The 19645-nt window shown below is 47.0% G+C and overlaps 1 long non-coding RNA gene and 1 pseudogene across 2 annotated transcripts in view; one reads left to right on the top strand and one right to left on the bottom strand.

Annotated features, from left to right (window-relative positions):
• Nucleotides 1-17625, bottom strand: part of LOC311033312 (voltage-gated potassium channel KCNC1-like) — a 35276-nt pseudogene extending 17651 nt beyond the window's left edge. The window contains exons 1-2 of the transcript XR_014599389.1: nucleotides 17563-17625; nucleotides 9599-10290 (exon numbers count right to left, since the gene is read on the bottom strand). The product of XR_014599389.1 is annotated as a voltage-gated potassium channel KCNC1-like (transcript). The remainder of the gene's footprint in view (nucleotides 1-9598; nucleotides 10291-17562) is intronic.
• Nucleotides 11945-18668, top strand: LOC311033331. Its single transcript, XR_014599259.1, has 3 exons — nucleotides 11945-12169; nucleotides 18233-18338; nucleotides 18459-18668. It is a non-coding gene; the product is annotated as an uncharacterized lncRNA (long non-coding RNA).
• Nucleotides 18669-19645: the final 977 nt, after the last annotated feature.

Below are 19645 nucleotides of genomic sequence, written 5' to 3'. Positions count from 1 at the left end.
TCTTTCAAAGAGGGGATCTATGACAGCTGATAAGAACAGTCCGACAATAGACCGAATGGAATATCAGAGGACATATCAAATTCTTGTGAGATGTCTTTCCCTCTTCCTGTCCCAGAGGAACTGCAGCCGAGTCTCGCCTCGCGGGAGATGCAATCGACGTGGCGTGGAGGACGTCGGTGTCCGAGACGCGAAAGCAGATGATTGTGAGCCCCCTTCTAGGGGTCAGCCGGCACCCAACACGGGACACTGCGGGATAATGAAGGGCAGGAGAGGTGAGGGGTGGAAAAGGGTCGGGATGAGAGGAGGGAAGTCACGGGGATTTGGTTGCACCATCACATGTCAGGCTCATAAAAGATCTGAATGCAGGAGGAGGCCAAGGAGTTTGGATGGAGATGGCACTGAACTTTGAGACATAATTAGCTTCTGCTCGCGGTAATCCTCGCAAATACTTTATTTTCCTGGGAGCTAGAAACGTAGACTTCCTGAGGTGAGTGCTCTTGGAAGTGATCCTGGTAAAAAAAATTAAATCACAACAGACGTCTGTTTCAGACGTTCCCTAAATGACTCAACTCTTTGACACGCCACAGTTGAATCAGTAATCTCTCCACACACACACACACACACACACACACACACACACACACACACACACACACACACACACACACACACACACACACACACACACACACACACACACACACACACACACACACACACACACACACACACACACACACACACTTTTGTATCTGCTCTGGCGTTCAGCTCCCCTCCATTTAACTCCCTGCAGTCCCGTCAAACCTTCCTGAAGACAACTAAATACCGTGTGGCGGTGAGCAAGCCGTACACGTGTCTGTTCCCTCTCATCTGCTTTGTATTCGGTCCAGATTACTGCAGCATGCTTTATGCATTTGTCCTTGCCACGCCCCCCCCCACCTCTTTTCCGGGCCGATCCTCCCCTTTTCCTCCTCTCCTCACCCTTTTCTCCATCCTTGTTGGAAACATGTAAAGCAAGTTTGGCAACGCTGTCCCCGTTCTTGCTTTTATGCCTCCTCCTCCTCCTCTTCTTCTTCTCAACCCCCAGCATCCTTTCCTTTCAGTAACCATATGTAATCAACCTCATGGCTCCATCATCAAAATGACAATGAAATGAGACAGGGGCGTTTTTACAGTATTACACTCTAAACTAACAGCCCTTCTATCATCATCATCATGTTGCTCACAAAATCTAAAGTCTCCCATATTCCATCCAAATCCCCTCCCGATTGGGACCCTCACAGGCTTCTTCTGGATCACATTTCTATTTAAAGTAGTCGTTGGCTCTGCCTCCACTCCGCTGCCACTTGGACGGGAGGGAAAATCACGAGGAAGCAGATGGTCACACAGGAATCGTCCCAGCGACGCCCTCCAATGCCATGTTCCAAGGGAACGAGCAGGGATACAGTTTGACTGTTTAAGTGCCGCAGGGTAACGACACCTGGCCAACGTTAGATAACATGCTTAATCAAGAAAATGATCACCAGAAGAGCAAAAAAAAGTCGTCCTATTTCAAATATTGATGCCAAACCATAGATTGAGATTATTAATTATGGGGGTTTCTGCTTTTCTTTGTGTAATTTGATGGAATTGCATATTTTCTTTGTCTTTGTAAGAGAAATCTCATCATCACCTTTGGGTTTAAGATATTGTGAGGGCCATTTATGTGACATTGTGAGGTTTTCCGACATTTGTGTCTTTTTGATTGATTAAATTGAGAAACTAATATGTAGATTACTTACATTGATTTATATATTATTTCTTTTTTTTTTTAAATCACAAAATGCTCAGCTCCCATAATTCTTTATTTGTTTTAATTGCATTATTGTAGGATCATTAGTACTGCAACAATTCGTTGAATAATTGATGAACAAAAAACAAAAAGAATTTCGATTAACTAATAATTTAACTCACTGTGGATTCGCCATTTTTCTCTTTAACATCATTTCGAATCTTTAAGCTGGTCAAAGGTCGTTTTCATCCCTAAAACACGCCTGTTCGTGGCTGAATATACATTGTGTTTGTGGGTCTCATCTTTGTCAGAGGCATGTGTGTTGGGACAATGGCATGTGTGAGAGTGATCCGCGGGGTTACATGTTGAGGCGTGTCAAACGGAGTGATTTATCTGCGCGCTGTAAGTGTGGACGCTCAGCCGGATGCTTTATCGACAGCTACACTTACAGAGCACGGGGGCCAGGCTGCGAAGGTGAGCGTTCTCAGTGTGATTTATGCCCCGCCGGGGCGTTCAGGGGGGTCAAATGTAAGATGCCTGTTGTAATGGAAGTGGGTTCATCTGTTCCTCTACCACGTTAAGTCTCTCTTTAGTTACACTGTGTGCTGGTTATTGCCCATGAATAATTTAATAATCTTAATGCAGCAAAAGGACTTTTGATTCAGCACGCATCTTTTTTTCAGAGTGAGCACGCCGTGTACTCGTTTGTTTACATGCGCGCGGCGGTCTGTGCAACGATAGTACACAATACACTACTCTGTCTCGTACGATTTGACAAGATTTGCCCCGTTTAGAGGATTCAGACTCCCACCACTGTAATCGGCTCTGGCACTGTGTGAGCTCTCCACCATGCCGGAGTCATTTGGATTCCGGAGCATAAGAGCAAAACGTCCAGGGTTTGGTCCAGCTAATTGACTGTCAGTACAGCGCTGATTCAGCACTTAACCAGCAGGGCTAAATGGACCGAGGCAGAGGAGGACGATGAAGACGGCTCGTGGGGAAGGGACTTGTGAGTGATGGGAAAGCAACGTAATTACAAGGCATGCTTAATGATTCTGTCTGAAATGGATACTTAGAGCAGTTGGCTGACTTTTTGGAAAATGCACTTTCTTGCCAGGAGTTCGATGAGAGGATCGATACTTTCATGTCTGTACGGTAAATATGAAGCTGGCCAAGAGTTAACATAGCTGATCTGGAAACAGCTCAGCTAGCTTAGCTCTGTCCAAGACGACAACATCCATCTACCAGCACCTTTGAAGCTTGTTAACTAAATTATATTTGTTTATTCAAATCGGCAGAAAACACCTATAGGTGGAAAGAAATGACAATTATGCGCCAAACTATTCCCTTGACTCTGAACAGTTGCCAGGCAACCAGGAAACTCCAGGAAGTTGCCAGTTCGAGCCAAGAAATAGTCAGGTATGCATGTGTTGTTGTGAAGTAAACATGTTTGTGAGGTTTTTCTTCCAGAAAAGCTTTGTTCCATTATCAGACAGGTGAAAGAACTAGAGGAGAGAGGCTTTTTATTAAACGTAATTCATATATTTGCATCTGAATCCCTTCTCGTCAGCAGATGCACTAAATATCTTCCGGCGGTGCAAAATAAAACACACTGGATAAAGAAAACCTCAGGGAAACACTGGTATTGTAGTAATACTACTAAGAAGTCCAAGTGTATAAACATTGCAGTTTTTTAAAGGGCTTCACGCTTATTTACCACCGGGATCGCGTCTCTGCCCCTTGTTGTGAGACAGTAAGCATCTATCCAGCAAAGTATAGCCAACAGACAGCGCTCGAGTTACAAGCAGAGGGACTGTGACTTCCGAGGATGCAAACACAACACGAGGAGGCCTGCGGAACAAAACGCCGTCAGGGAGAAATTGAAACGGAACACGATGTATTTACCAACTGCAGGCACAGGAGAGGCGGGTCGACCAATTATCACGCCCTCGCCAGCAGCGACCGCTGCCTTAATAAACTTGATGAATACTTAACAATATCTCCCCTCCATACCTTTTTTTTTCCCACCGCCAAGACAGGTTTGGTGCTTTCGGCTATTTTATGCATTTTTTTAAGTATTGCTCAGTCACCAAATTGTCACACAAGCTGCATCGTCTCATCCTCCCTTCAGTAATGGAGAAAGAGATTTGCCACCAGCGAATGAAATTAAAGCCTCCTTTTCCTCTCTTTGCTATTTTCAGATGCAGCCCGCAGGGAGAGGCACAAGAATGGAAGTGGGAAATGGGCCTTTCAGCGGGGTCAGGGTTTGAATGGAAGCAGCTCGGAAGCACGGATACCGAACCCCACCGCCCGAAAGTCGAGGTTTAATTCAACACGCTTAAGTCCTTTCAGCTCACAAAAGAGCAGCATTAATACGATTTCACATCACCGAAGGACAGTAAAGCACGGAGGTTCAAAAACAAGATGTTCTTACACAAAAGGAGAAGGTCGTCTTTGTTACAGTTTTAGGGTGGGGGGCGTGTCTTTTTTAAGATCCAGGTGAGGCGGCTGTGATGCTAACTTTCCCTGGAGCATCATGGGTAAAAGCCACAAATAGTCCAGGGTTTGCAGTCACCTTCACCACAGTTCCCATTAAGCTCCGGACCAGTCAGGTGGTACTGGGACAACGTGGCTCCAGGGCAAACAAAAATAGCGCAAAAAAATCTATTCAAAATTAGAAGTGACCTAGTATAAGTGAGGGTGAAACTGGTTAAAAGCAAGAGGACAGCAAGTTTTGTTGGAAATGGCAGGTGTTTTAAGGGGCTAGTTTGAGGAAAAACTTTACTTTTGTCTTTCCAAACCCAAACAGAACTTCTGTGTCGCCAGGTCTCCGTCTCCCACCCAACCCCATCTATATACGCTGATGCCTATCAATAAATCTGGTTTTCTATTTTCTGTCAGAACACGAGCTGTTCTGAGGCCGCCTGGCACATCAGCGGGTTACGTTTGCATTTATAGCGGTATTTTAGACAGAAGACAACAACCAATGAACAACAAGATATGACCTTCAGGGACAGGGGGCTCTGGACACGGTGTTGCTCCCCCAAAAATGAACAAAATACAGGCACACAATGCCTTGCAAGTGACTAAAACACAGCTGGGACAGTGGGCTGACGTTATGGGCCAACATACAGATCGATTAAGACTAATCGCTTCAAGTCAATGTCACTGGCGCATGCCGCTGCATGCCAGAGTTAAGAGATGTACCAAAACAACTCGGATCAACGTCGGGCATAGCTATAAGTCGCTAGCTCTGAGGTTGCTGCTGCTGTTTCCCGATCCGAAGGGAGTTTGAGAACGGAGACACAGAAAGTGGAAGGGGAGGAGTAAAGTCTGACTTCCTTCATCCGGGTGTTGATGCCGAGCCTTCACTTCCTGTTATCTAGAATAGTCAATGATTGACCTTTTTAAAAATTCCCCCAAATATGAACCAAATACTATGTCCGATTCAGAAGGGGGCAAAGGGGCATCTTGTACATGCAGAGCTACAAATGGGGCTTTGTCAGGACAACTGTGTATTTCTTGTCTGGAACTGTAAGTGACCAAAACACAGCTGGAAGAGTGGGCTGACGTTATGGGGCAACATGCAGATAACCATCGATTGACCTTTTGAAAAATTCCCCCAAATATGAACCAAATACAGGCACACAATGTCCGATTTGGAAGGGGGCAAAGGGGCATCTTGTAGATGCTGAGCTACAAATAGTGTTTTGTCATGAGATACAAATGGGGCTTTGTCAGGACAACTGTGTATTTCTGGTGTGGAACTGTAAGTGACCAAAACACAGCACGGCTGACGTTATGGGGCAACATGCAGATAACCATCGATTGACCTTTTGAAAAATTCTAAATTGTTTTGGTCTGATTTGCCTTGTTTTGTAGAGATCAACCATAGAGACGTCTGCCTTCTCTCAGGGACTCTATGAGGGGGGTCTGGACACAGTGCCACTCCCCCAAATATGAACTAAATACAGGCACACAATGTCTGATTCGGAAGGGGGCAAAGGGGCATCTTGTAGATGCTGAACTACAAAGGTGCTTTGTCAGGAACACTGTATCTCTGGTGTGGGACTGTAAGTGACCAAAACACAGCTGGGACAGTGGGCTGATGTTATGGGGCAACATGAAGATAACCATCGATTGACCTTTTTAAAAATTCCCCCAAATATGAACCAAATACAGCCACACAATGTCCGATTCAGAAGGGAGCAAAGGGGCATCTTGTACAGGCTGCGATACAAATGGGGCTTTTTCAGGACGAATGTGTATTTCTGGTGTGGAACTGTATGTGACCAAAACACAGCTGGGACAGTGGCTGACGTTATGGGGCAACATGCAGATAGTCATGGATTGACCTTTTTAAAAATTATAATTGTTTTGGTCTGATTTGCCTTGTTTTGGAGATATTAACCATAGAGGCGTCCGCCTTCTCTCTTGGGTTCTCGATACGCCAACAAAATAAACTTGAAAAACTCAACAGCATGTCTCTTTCCAGAAATTACAACCCAGCTATCCAAGATAATCTGCAGACCTTGTTGTGAGCAGTTTCGTTCGGGAAATATGGTTTGGAAAAAAGATACATGAAGCTGCTCCCACGGTGCTACAAGGTCTGGTTAAGTTATGTCTTTTGACACCATATATTCAACCTGCTGACAGGTGATTACATCAGATTAGATAAGCTGCAATAACAAAAAACATTCAAAACATTAACCACCGTTCATTCACACTGGTGGATCCTGGGCTACTCAATTAGGATCATTGTCATTCTGGCAGATTAGAGTTTAAAACACTAAGACAGTAGATCAACATCTGCCAAACACGATTGAAAAGCACATTGTTGTCTTAGCTGCACTGCAAGATCTATGTCAACCGTGCACGGATCAATAAAGAAATCAGATGCATATTGTATTGAATCACACCTCATCAATCCATAAATATTGTCGATTGTTTAACGGTTGTGTTGCCTTCCGAGCATCAGTCCTTGTGAGCATTGTCAGATTTGAGAAGGTGATGGAGGAAGAGAGAATGGCTTTAAAAACAGACAAAAGGGAAGATAATCAATTGATTATCAATCAATAGGCAGGCGGGAGGGCCAGGGTGGGAAGATTGGATGGCTCCAGCCTTCGCAGATAATCGAAGATGCTAAGACAAGGGTCCCCGCCCCCATCATACAACGCCGTTCTCCCCGTGGTTGTCATCGCCTCCCTGTTTGTCTCAATGCCCCTCTCCCTCCTTTTTCGTCTCCCTTCGTCTCCCCTCTCAGTCCCCTTCTCCCTCGATTTCCCTCCACCATCTCCCCCCACTCCTTGTCCATTCCCCTCGCTCCGTCTATCCCTCTCACTCCCACTCCACCTCTTTTCTCTCCCTCCAGTGCTCCCCCTCCTCTCTACCGTGTCTACTGCAGCAGAAAAGCCAGCACAGACACACCAGCATGTGTGTGTGTGTGTGTGTGTGTTTGTACATGTGTGTGCTGCCAGCGGTAGATCCACCAGCGAGACTCTCACGAACGTGAGCGGGGAAGGAGGTGGAAATTAAAAAGAGAGAGAGAAGAAAAGAAAAAAAAAGCCGTTGAAACGCTCCGATCGAAACATCGATTGCTGATGAGTTGCATCACAGCCACGCAAAACAAAAAGCCTTTAAATTATTAGAGTTACGTCTCCCTTTATTTCCTCTCGTCTCCCGCTTCCTCCCTCTGTCTCTTTCTCTCATCTGTCTCATTGTATTTCCACATCAGCATCTCACTCCCCCCCCCTCCCTTGTCGTAGCCTCTCTCCGTCTTTTCTCTCCACATATTATTTGCATCTCTCAGGACTGAAAAGACCATGAGGTTCTGCCACGATGCTTTTAGAAAGAGCGAGGATATTAAAAAAAGGGGGGGGGAAAAACGAGTGATCTGGGTCACAACGCTGTTTGACGTATGGCGCTGGCATATTAGACCAACGGAGAGAAACGGGGCTGCGTTCACCCACAAATAGAGCTGGTGCTGTGCAGCCGTTGAAATTAATCCCACCTACTACCTGCTCTGTACTCTGCATAACCCCGACGTGCCGTCACGAACAGCATCTGCAGCCGTTACACTCAATGGATGTTTTCGTCAGATCCGTGAGATCTTGTCCACCGGCTACGGTGGATGGAGTGTAGAGCCGATCATTACATAATAAACAGCGTTCTAGCAGCTATGCAGCAGGTACAGTAGCTCACATCCAAAAGGTATGGCAATGCTGCAAACGCAGCCTCCTTTTGCTGAATGAAAATGTCGAATTCGGCACCAAATCAACTTCTGTTTACAGCATCTTTTTGCTTTCGTCGTATTGATGTGATATGTAAAAGCCAAACCCTGCAGCTGTCTCCCACTCATGCAACATTTGGACATTCTGCAAAGACCTTCCCCACACTGAGGTGGTTTGTTGCATGGAGCGTGGGGGGTTACAGAGGGGTGGGACGGTGAGAAATCAATCCGATTGGGATGAGAGTGACACTTAGAGAAGCACTTCCTGCCTGATCCCGAGTCCAGAGGGACGGATCAGGTGCAGCCTAAACCAGGCTGTCTGTCTGTCACAGCCCGACACGCTACTCCCTGAATCCAGGTGTGCAGATTATACAGATGCAGTGATTACAGATAGCGTTTGTATTGCTGAGTCTGCAGCAATCTTTGTTTTGTAGCTATTTCAAACGTGATGGCATGAATTGCCCACTGCAGGTGTCTGCCTACTGTCTGGTTTGCACATATAGTGTCCACGGATCCTCGCACACCCCCACAGCAGCAAAACAGTACCAACTCAAAGCAGAGACAGTGTGCAAGACAAGGGTGATCAAACTATATCTCTAAATCACGAATCATCGCAGCCGTGATCAAGCAGCTGCATCCTTCAGTAACTGGAGGGTCTGAGAAAAGCAAAAGCACCAGGAGCCCACTGGAACTGTTTTCATGTGCCACGGATAAAAAACGCAGTCAGGGGTACGTGTTACTTGTGCACCTGTGTGATCAAAAGCCACCCAACGTTTGCGTTTAAGAGATAAATCATTAAGTATTTAGTTGAAAACAACAAAGGGTATTCCAAAAACATGGAGCGAGCTGTGCGTAAAAGCACAAAGCCCGTGCGTAAAAGCAGAGTAGCATTCAACTGGGACTGGGGGGGGGGGCTGGCAAAAAAAACAAGCAGACTGTAGCAGTACCAAGGGCAAATGTGGGGAAAGACATGCACTTCAACGCGGGCGAATCCGCGCCTCCTCGGTGCCACAATAAATACAAGTATGAAACACAGCGCGCTGATGTGCATCGTAAACGGACAAATATGATCTAATGAAGGCGTTTGGATGCAGGAGGCGAGGCGGGTGTCGCGTTTGGAGGCAGATATGTATTAAAGCTGCTCAAGTAGAGGGATACGGCGATGGGAATTATGACAGCAATAAAAAAAAAACGGTACCGAGCTCGTCTGAAACGCGTCTATATATCAGAAAGGAGACGTGGAGGTGATGTGTTTGACAAAAAAAAAAACCGCGGGTTTTAGATCAACTAGTACCCAGCTACCAATACACAGAGCTGCCGTGCAGTTTCCCATTCCCCCGCTATGCTATCAGCATTAATTATTCAATATCAGCAAGTCTATATCCTGCGATTTAATGCAAGCTTCCCTGTCAGGGATGACACACATGCCGACAGACCGCCTGCGGCTCATTACGACTGATTGGTTTCACTTATAATGTGCGCAAAACATTTAAAAACTAAAGTTTTGAAAGAACTTATCATGCAGTAAGACATCGCGAGGCTTAATATGCAAACACGTAAACAAGTCAGTCCCTCCAGGAGAGACTTGGGGAACTCACCCGGGCATACTTGGAGGAATACGGGTCTTCAAAGAGCGCCCATATTCGGGGTTGCCAGGTTTTCCACCAGCCCGCTTTCCTCGCGTCCTCCTGCATGCACAGTCTTTTCAAGTCCCCGTCCGCGCCTCCCAGCGCCGGCTCGTCGTCCGGCGCGTCCGGCTCCGGGTTCTCGAAGCTGTCCAGCGCCTCCTCCGCATCCCGATGCTGTCTGTAATTCATCCAGCAGCACGCCTCCACGTCCGTCTCGTCGATCCCCCAGAAAGCCAGCTCCTCTTCGAACAGGGGGCCGCACACATCGTTGGGACAGTGCAACTTCCCGGTGCGGTAGTAGTTGAGGATGAAGGAGAACACCGACGGGTGGCGGTCGAAGAAGAACTCGTCTAATTTGGGGTCGTAGTCGAAGTTGCTGAACGCGTCCGGCTCGGTGAGCCACGACAGGCGGGTGCCGGGCAACGTCTTAAGGGTGCTCCGGTAGGTCTCATGCCGCACCCCCCCGCAGTTTATCACGATCTTCTCGCTTTCCGACGGACAAGTCATGTCTGCGCTGTAACATGCTTTGTTGGACGACTTGTTCCCACCCTTGCGCCCTTTAAAAGAGGAGACACACACCGAACTGAGCATAGAGGACCGGGGGGGGAGGGAGAGGATGAGAGAAACCGAAGGGAGGAGGAGGAGGGAGGAGTCTGAGGAGTCTGCGGGGAGAGAGAGAGAGAAAAAAGGGCAGAAATTTTAGCAAGAAGGGAGAAATAGATGTGGATTATCAACATTGCCATGTAAATTAGGAATCACGGGGCTGTGGTGGCGGTATGTGCAATTATTCACTTGATACTTGATAACCGGATGATGGAAGGGCACAAGACGACCTTGTGCAGGTGGAGTGATGGGGAGGTGGGAGGTGGCAAAGTTGTTTTGAACACTGCATCCCGGAGCAGGAAGATGCCTTCAACTTATTAGTTGCAACATATGAAAGCAAGGTGAGCCCATTCATGAGTCAGCAGAGACCTCAGTGTCTCTGCTGAACTATTCCCGCCATCACTGTGTGCTTTAAACTGACAACCTCTCTGAATTTATCTGGTCGACGCTCCTGTCAGTGTCCTTTTTTTTTGCAGGCCACCGTGAGGCTTCATCACCCCCCCAGCACCTCCCCACCTAGACAGCCCTGCTCCCTTTCTTTGCCCCAGAAAGATGTGAGGGAAAAACTGGGGGTCCATCTCCCTGCTTCTTTTACCCCCCTTTTCCCCAAGAATGCCTCTCTGACGTAAGGTGGTGCAGCACCGTGTGTGAGCATGTGTGTGTGTGTGTGTGTTAATTGCCTCCCAAGTGTGTGGTGTCCGTACTAATGTTAGATCTCCTCAATCAGCCTGCGTGCTACACACACTGCTGCAGCCCCCTCCGACGGCACGGAGATCCATGCGATGCACAATTATGTCAATGCCGCTTCTCTGCCACCTCTTCCACGCGCTGCTGTGTGTGTCAAGACATGTAGATAGAAACGGGGAAGAGAAGGGGGTATAGAGGGGGAGGGATGAGGAGGAGGAGGGGGTTAGCCATAAATCTGATTTTTAACGGAGGGATCGAAAAGGACAGGACAATCAGGAAAACAAGGGCAGGCTCAGACAAGGACCCGAGGAGGACGCAAAGAAAGAAAGTGAACACAGCAGCACACTCAGTGACGAGCTGGTGTAATATTGTCTCTCCCTTATTAATGGGGGAAGGGGGTTGAGGAGAGAGTGCAGGAGGGGAGGAGGAAGAGCACTGAAAGGGAGAGTGCACTATAAAAGTGAATGGATTCTGCTGCAGTAAACGCCAGTTATTTGCTCTCTCTCTCTGCCTCTCTCTGTCTCTCTCTCTCAAGCTGTGTTGCCATCGGGGAGCAAAGACACGCGTTCACAGCAAGTAAGCCCATACACGCGCCACATCTCTGTTGTTAACCTTTTTTTTCTTCTCTCTATTCAAAGAAATGCACCACATTCCTCCTCCCCCCTCCTCTCCCGCTCGCTCTCACTGGCCCTCCCTCTCTTCCTCCTACTACTCTCTCTCTCTCTCTCCCTCACTTTCTCTCCCTCGCTCGCTCTCATATTCCGCATAAAGGAATCCCATTTCATTGAAGGAGGAGAATCAAGGCTTCATTTCTTCCTCCTCTTCCTCCTCTCACACCACGCTCTTCCTCTCATCCAGTGTCGTTCTGTCTTTTTTTTCCTCACTGCAATGCATCTTTCTCCCATTCAGCCTCACACATCCTGCTGTCCCATTCTGTTCCCTTTCCCGAAGTAAGCTTCCTTCACTTTGGCTCAACTCTCTCCTCCTCTCTACCCTTCATACTTTTGCTTGCTGTCATGCAGGACACTGCCTTTCATTCTTACTTGTCATTAGTGGTGACTCCGTTGTTTTGATCACTGCACTGCACTTTTTTTTCATCTAAAGAAATAACTTTTTGTTTATGGGAAAGTTTGCCGTTCTCTTCAGATCTTATATTAAGAAAAAGTGCATTTGCTTTTTCAGATATTTTTGTTATTTTTGTATTTATTTATTTTTGTTTTTATTGAAGATCCTGGACTTAACACCACGCAGGTAAGATCGACTAAGACCAAGGCTTTTGCATGGGTGTTCAGTCAGAGTTTGGAAATATTCATGCGCAGAGATTTAGTTCTGTGTTCAGATGACAAAATGTAGAAATGGATGTATTGTATGTGCTGAAAAATCCCGAAGCTTAAGCCTTGCATTTCTACATTTTGCTCAAATATCCAAAGTATCTGCAGTGTTTGCTGCAGGGGAATAAAATCTGCTTGCTTCACCAAAAAAAAAAAATAAATAAATAAAAAATCCTGCACTCATGAGTTTCAGAGTTGCACTGCACCATTCTGCACAATTAGATTAGCCTGCATCCTCTGCTAGAAACGAGAGAAATGAAAACTGAACCATTAGGAAGTGAAGTGAGGCCGGCAGAGTGTAAAAACATCTCTGTGCTGTGGAGCTTTCCAGCAGGGAAACCGCTGGTGTGGGATGATTATATTTCAGCACCATGGACAGCGGCGCACTCTCTCTGGGACAAACTCTCCTCCAACGGGATGCTAAACTTTCCAGAAGAAGCTTCTGTGATCTCACTGTGGAACTTTTATCCCTTGGATGACTTTCTTTTTTGTTTGGCTTCACTTTTAACTCCTCCGCACCCCTTACTTCTACTTCATAGGCAGCCGTAGTTTATTAGTGCCCTGCTGAATATTTTATACACGGACAGCCACAAGTCTGTAACTGTGGTTAAATGCCTTTTTGTTTCCTCCGAGTCATGTGTGGTGATCTTATTGATTTTTTAAAATGTACTCAAGGATACTATCATGCATTTAAAAACAAATTTGGAGGTTATTTTGGAGAGAGGGGTTCTCCTTAAAACTAATTACATTGATTTTAACTTTTGAGTGAAAGAGTTTGATGCTCCGTAGTTAGATTTCAGGGGAAAAGCCGACGTTTGAGGGTTTCAGCATAAAATGGGGGAGCAGATCTCTTTAAGAGCCAGCCTCAGCACTTTCATCACAGAAAAAAAGACAGAGGGGGAAAGCAGAAGGGTGGGGGGGTGCATGAGGAGGAGAGGTATGGAGGTTAGAAGCTTAAGAAGGTGAACAGCGAAATGGAGGAATAAAGTAAACTCCAGTGGAGATTTAAATACATAGAGATGACAAGGAAGGCAGAAAAGGGGGGGGGGCATGAGGAAGAGGCTAATAACTGAGGGAGAAGAGGAGGGGGGCAGAGAGGAGGAACAATCTCCACCACCTCCTCTCTTTCTCTCTCCTGCAGCATTTCCTGCCATGGCCACCATGTCCTGCGCCACCCTGCTACTCCTGCCTCACCACGGCACACACACAAGGGGAAAGATAGCGAAAAGGAGGGGAGAGGGGAGGGGAGGGAGATGCACACACTTGCTCACCTGGCTGCAACAGACAGGCTAAGAAAAGCATTTAGAGGGCGAAATGAGGTTTAATCATTCTGAACCTCCAGGGAGAGGAGATGATTTCTGCAGTGGACGGATAGACGGGGGGGGGAATCGGGCTGCGCGAGAGGAAGAAGGTGCACACGGCTTGTGCACGATGGCTGCAATGACGCTAATATATATTAGCAGAAACACTGCAGCAAGAGGGGGAGGGAGCATGGGATTATGGGATGCATTGACTGTGAGGTACCAGCAGCAGGAACTGGGGGGGAGGGGAGGAGAGCACACGCTAGAGAGTGACAGGGAGAGAGAGAGAGAGAGAGAGAGAGAGAGATAAGGCAAGGGAGGAATTTTGAGTGCTGACTATGCGGAACAGACCCAGCAGTTGGCAGAAAAAGCAAAAACCTTTACCAATCGCGGGAAGGGGGAGAGGGGTGGGGAGACAGGGAGATGAGATGGAGAAGGAGGGATGTTGGACGGCAAAGGAGAGAGTGTGGGGGTACGAGAGAGAGGAGAACGAGCAATCTGGGTGGAAAATGAAAGGGGAGGGAAAAAAGGCGGGGGGGAGACAGAGAGGACAAAAAAAAGACCTTGCGGTGACTCAGGATCGCACCTGAATGGCTGTAAAGGTGCAGGAGGAGGGGCGAGGTGAGAAATGGTCTGCAATACTAATAAGAGGAGTGGAAACAGTGCATTGGGAGAGGAGGAGAGGAGGGAAAACAAGGGTAGGGATGTTAAACAGACATACAGCGGAGCCGAGTGGCAAACGTACCACTGGGAGGAAAGGGTTCGCAGGCAAGTGTGGGATGTATGTGTTTGTGTGTGTGTGAGAGAGAGAGAGAGAGAGAGAGAGAGAGAGAGAGAGAGAGAGAGAGAGGAGGGGGGGGGGGAGAGGGGGAAGAATTACGTATGTGTTTCTGGCACGCAGCCATTTCTTTCCCACCCGCTACCTCATCAAAGGATGTAACCACAAGGCTTCCCGCTGTTCCACCCATATCACCTCCCTCCTCTCCTCTCCCCCCCCCCCCTCATCTCCACCTTGTCTCCCTCTCCTTCCCTTCTCCTCTCACTCCCCAGTGTCGAGGAGACCCCAGCAGGAGAAAGGGAGGCACTGCAGCGCGGTGAAAGCACTGCGGTCACCTCCCCTTTTAGTGCGGTGTCACACCACACAGTGCACCCCCCCCTCCCTCCCCTCCCTCAAATTGTCATTGCACCTCCTGGTGTAACTGGCATTCAGGCAGGAGAGAAGCAGCAAGATAAGATGTGTGCATGCGTGAGGATGGTGAAGAGGAATTGTGAACTGAATGAATAAGAATGAAAATGAGATGAATACCATGAATGGATAAAAAAACATTTGGTATGCAGAGGAATAACAGAACACGGCCACACAATGACCCAGTAGCTCTGAGACAGCCAATGTACACAGGGGAGGAAAGGGCATTTCTCATCATAATAAATCGCACCAGTGGACAATTCCCAGAACATGAATTAAATAGCCAATCAATTAAGCAAGCAGAAAGGAAATTGGCAGCTCCTGTACTTCACAACACCAGCGTGGAGAGCCCCGGGGACTGACCAATCCACACACACTGCAGCACCCCCCCCCCCCCCCCCCCCCCCAAGAGCTCTTGCCTTGATCCTCTCCAGGTAGATTTTTATGAGAATAAAGAATCACACGCTCCTTGTTTGCTCCTTTTAGCTGGCTGGGGATGATTAATACATAAGGACATTTTCAGGAATAGACCAACAGAAATGAGGCCTGCTAGATCTCTGAAAGCTCAGTGTCCATGATGAAAACCTTCCTGCTCACAGGAGGAAACATGCTTTTTTGGATAGATATGCCCACTGGGTGAGACTTCACCAGTGACAGAAGGAGGCAGGAGGGAAGGCAGTTGTGGAGGTAATACAGCCTCCTTCAAGGAGCAGTGATTGGTGGAGGAGAGGTCAGAAAAAAATCCTCAAACTGCACCGAGTACAGGCAAAAAAAAAAGAAAAAAAAAAGAGCAATGGGATAGTGTGTTATGTCGGGAAAGGGAAGCTATTTTGGGACCTGGATGTATCTGAGCTATCCCTCAGCATTTAAGATATGGTTCTTAGAGAATTTGCATCAGGAGCAAATAGTTTTAACCTCCACACCTCCCGCCTCTCTCTGAGGTCATTTAAACTCGTCTGCTGCTAATTAATGATGCTGCCCTTACTACATGATTAGGGCCGTAATGATCCAGCAGCGCAGCGATGCGGTTCACAGGAACAGACAGGCCAACGGGATGATGGAAGAAGTATTACTGCACTGACTCCCGAACCTGTGGACTAGTCGGCGATTAGACGGAGAGGAGGAGTCCCGGATTAGACTCTCCACACGAGGGGGAGAAGTTGGCTTTGGAATGTGAAGAAACAAAAAAAACGAGAGGACGGGAAGAACAAAGGAGGCGGGCGGGCTTGGAGGTGATGCTCAAGGTCAAAGATTTAAAACACAAAATGGTCCAAAATGGGGAAATCGGCTCGAGCAGGTGAATGAATTAAAGGAGGGAGGGGAAGTTCTCTGAAGCTGGTGAGAAGATGGGAGACGAGGGAGAAACCATCAAGGAGAGAGGAAGGGTCAAAGGCAAGAAGACACAACAAACCCAGGACACGACAGACGCGTAATTCAATCACAACCTCAAAATAGATTCATTCCCTCCCGTTGCTTAAACAGCAGCGCCCTCCTTTCGAGCCCCATCACTACTCCACCAATCACATCCACCGACGGCATGCCACTGTCTCCGATGGGGAGGCGTTTTTTTTTTTTTTCTTCTTCTTCTTTTTGCTAAAATCGAAAGGGTGTTTTCTGGGTTACCCTCAAATCTAAAAATAGCGCCAGCTGTAGATTCATAATGCAGGATTGAGAAGGGGGGGTGGGGGCGGGGGGGATGAGCAGGCGGAGAGCAAATGGAGGAAGAAGAGGGTTCCCATCAGGGGAAGAGCATGCTGGAGCCAGTTGGCAGAAAATGGGAGGCATGCGCTGGAAAGTGAAGGAAGAAGAGGCGTTATGAAACTACAGACATGGTGTGTGTAATGCAGTGGAATGGTGATATGGGGGGGGGGGGGGGGTTAGGAAGAAGACCACGTCTAGACATTTAACTGCCCCCATAGACTTCCTGGATGTCAGTGACGCTGTGTCCTTCCTGTGGTTCTGCTCCAATGCTCATGTCTTCCTCACACCTCCTGCCCCTCTCGTGTGCGTGTGTGTGTGTGTGTGTGTGTGTGTGTGCATGTGTGTCCTATGGTTCCTTTATCAAACCTCCATTTCAGGCCTTGACACTTACAGTGCTGCCAAGCTGCACACACACACACACACACGCACACACACACACACACACACACACACACACACACACACACACACACACACACACACACACACACACACACACACACACACACACACACACACACAGTGAAGGCACATGCGAGTAAAACAAATGCATGCACCCAGATGCAAAAAGCAGCACACACATGGAAACAGTTGCTCGTGCAGACAGACACACATTGATGCCGAGAGGAATGCACACGCGCGCACACTCACAGGCGCGCGCGCGCACACACACACTCCCGTCACAGGCATGAAACTGCTGTGATCTAGTGGTGTAGATGGGGAAACACCCACCATTTGTGCAAGGAGCAATGTCGGGATTTATAATACAAAAAAATGACATTTCTAAGCGTCATCTCAGTGGATGAATCAACTCTGACTGTGAAAAAGTGCAGCTCTCTTTGTCTCACAGCAGCAAATAATAATAAAAACACAGAAAAGAGGTTCGTGAGTCCAATTTGAACACGTATCCCCACATTCTGCGTCCTCGGGTTATCGATCAAAACACAAACACAAGCCCCGAAACAGAAATCGCAGCTATTGTGGATATAACGATACTTGTTGAATGTAGGCTAGACGCTGTTTTCCCCTTTTAGAGCGGCCCAATAAATGCCCTGATATTAGACGGATAAACGCAGGATAAAGCCACCGATACAGACATATACACAGACACGGTTTAATACTCACTTGCTTTCGGTTCTGGTTCGTTTCTTGTGCGTGCAGAAACGCGCACATCAAGCTTAAAAGATCAATCACAATGTAGTTTTTTCTTTGTGAGATCGCTCTTTCTTATGATTTCAGAGAGTATCCAGTCTCTCGCAGGCATTCAGTTCATCTGTTTTGTTGTTTTTTCTCTCTCTCTCTCTCTCTCTTTCTCTCCGCCGATTATAATAAATAGAAATAGGATTGCGCGCGTCTGTTGCTGACAATCGCCGTTATTGCCGACTGTTACTTAGGCTATAGCTTATGGTCATGCTGATGATGGCAAAGGGATGAGTCTTTCGGATGAAATGAAGCAGAAGTCCCCCCTGAAAACTGCCCTTTTTTTCTTTTTTTTTTCTATTTCCCTCGATTTCAGAGCCCCCTTCTCCCACCTCTTTGTTATTGCCACACCAAAAAAAAAAGAAATAAAAAAAGAAAGAAATTGCCAGCCTTTGTTACAGTGTCTCTACGCTTCCAGGCGCAGGGTGTAGCTACCATTCAGCTCTTCCTCTGTCTCCCCCTGGCAAATGTTTCAATGGAGATGCAGCCTGTAGACACCTCTCTTTGCCTTTCCCTCTCTGTGCCGCTCTCTGTTCCTTCGGAGGAGCGTCACCTTCTGCACTGCTTTTTTTTTCTCTCTCTCTCCCCTCCTCAGACGATACATGTGGGCGGATTAGAGAACAAGACAGAAGGGTGGGAGGACCCCGGTGAATACAGAGGCTAATTTCTCATATGGCTGCTGAACTTCATAAATACATACGGTATAAAAATACACACACTATATATAGCTAGAACAGAAAAGGCTGTGTTGTTGTTGTTGTTTTTTTTGTCATCTGTTTAATTGGTTGTGTGTCCCCCCTCCCCTCCTTCCCCACTAACAGAGCCCACACACGCTCACTCTGCTGGACGGACGCACCATTTTGTCTACAGGTTCCCAGCCCTGAGTGGCTGACATCAGCAGTCATGTGGTTGCAGAGGAGCAGGTGGGTTATATGGGAGTGTGGAGTAGCTCATCATATTAAGGAAGAAGAGGCTTTGCTCTGATGCGCACCATTCAACACATTAAAAAGGTCATATTGATAACATTTTTATCTAAATGTATATTTGAAATGCAGAATCAAAAATATCACTTCTTGTGAAAAAAAAATGTGAATTAATCATTTTTTTTTAAATGTGACGGGTTCAAAATGAATGTTTTGTTTACCTCTGTAGATGTGTGACGTGTGGCTGCGGCTTCTATAGCAAGGCTTGTGAGCCAATAGAAAAACGATGTTTAGTATCACATGGTATCTCTGCATCGTCAGGGGTCAAGAGTCTTTGGGGTTGCCAGTTAGTGTAAAAAAAAAAATGGAAAAATGGCTGAGTTTGACGATAAGGGGGTGGCATTTCGGTACTAGTCCCAAAAAGCTGGCAACCCATTGAGGGCGCATGCACTTCAATCAACAGCTGTGTTGTGAAGTGAATCCAATGGAAGGGAGGGAGTCCGAGTGCGACATCTAGTGGCTGGATGTTATAAATGTTGTCAATAGCACCTTTAAGGGATCTTTTTTTTTTTAAATGTCACTATTTCAATGAAAATGCCCAAAACCGACAGTTTTTTTTACAGGAGGTCCGTATAGGTCTGAGCCGTACGCCACTGGAAGTACAATGATCGGCAACGTTGCTGATGCACTTATCGACAGGAAACCCAGGTTCGAGTGCAAGGCGGCCTCATAAAAATTACAGCAGTAGTAAAAGGGCAAAAGGCCATTGCTGAGGTGCCTGTAGCATTTTCCTTTGACCACAAAATGTTCTTGTAAGAGCAAAGTGCAGACAGAGAAAACAGGATGCGTTGGAGAAATGTGAGGGTTTTTTTTTTAAGTGCATTTAGAGTTAGTGCAAACACAAACAAAATTGCAAAAGTGCTGTTGAGGGGAATATAAGCAACATTCAGATCAACTGCCAGGCACTGCTTTAATGGTAATTGTGTCAGCTGGAGCATGTTGTTCATTCAAAATAAAAAAAATGCAGAAAATGAGACAATTTTATGTATTATGTTAAATACGTGCACAAATAGATGCACTTCATT

Source organism: Eutrigla gurnardus, assembly GCF_963514095.1.
Source record: "Eutrigla gurnardus genome assembly, chromosome: 22".
NCBI classification, from domain to species: Eukaryota; Metazoa; Chordata; class Actinopteri; order Perciformes; family Triglidae; genus Eutrigla; species Eutrigla gurnardus.
The sequence above is the reverse complement of the archived record's forward strand: the minus strand, read 5'-3'. Positions and strand labels throughout refer to the sequence as shown.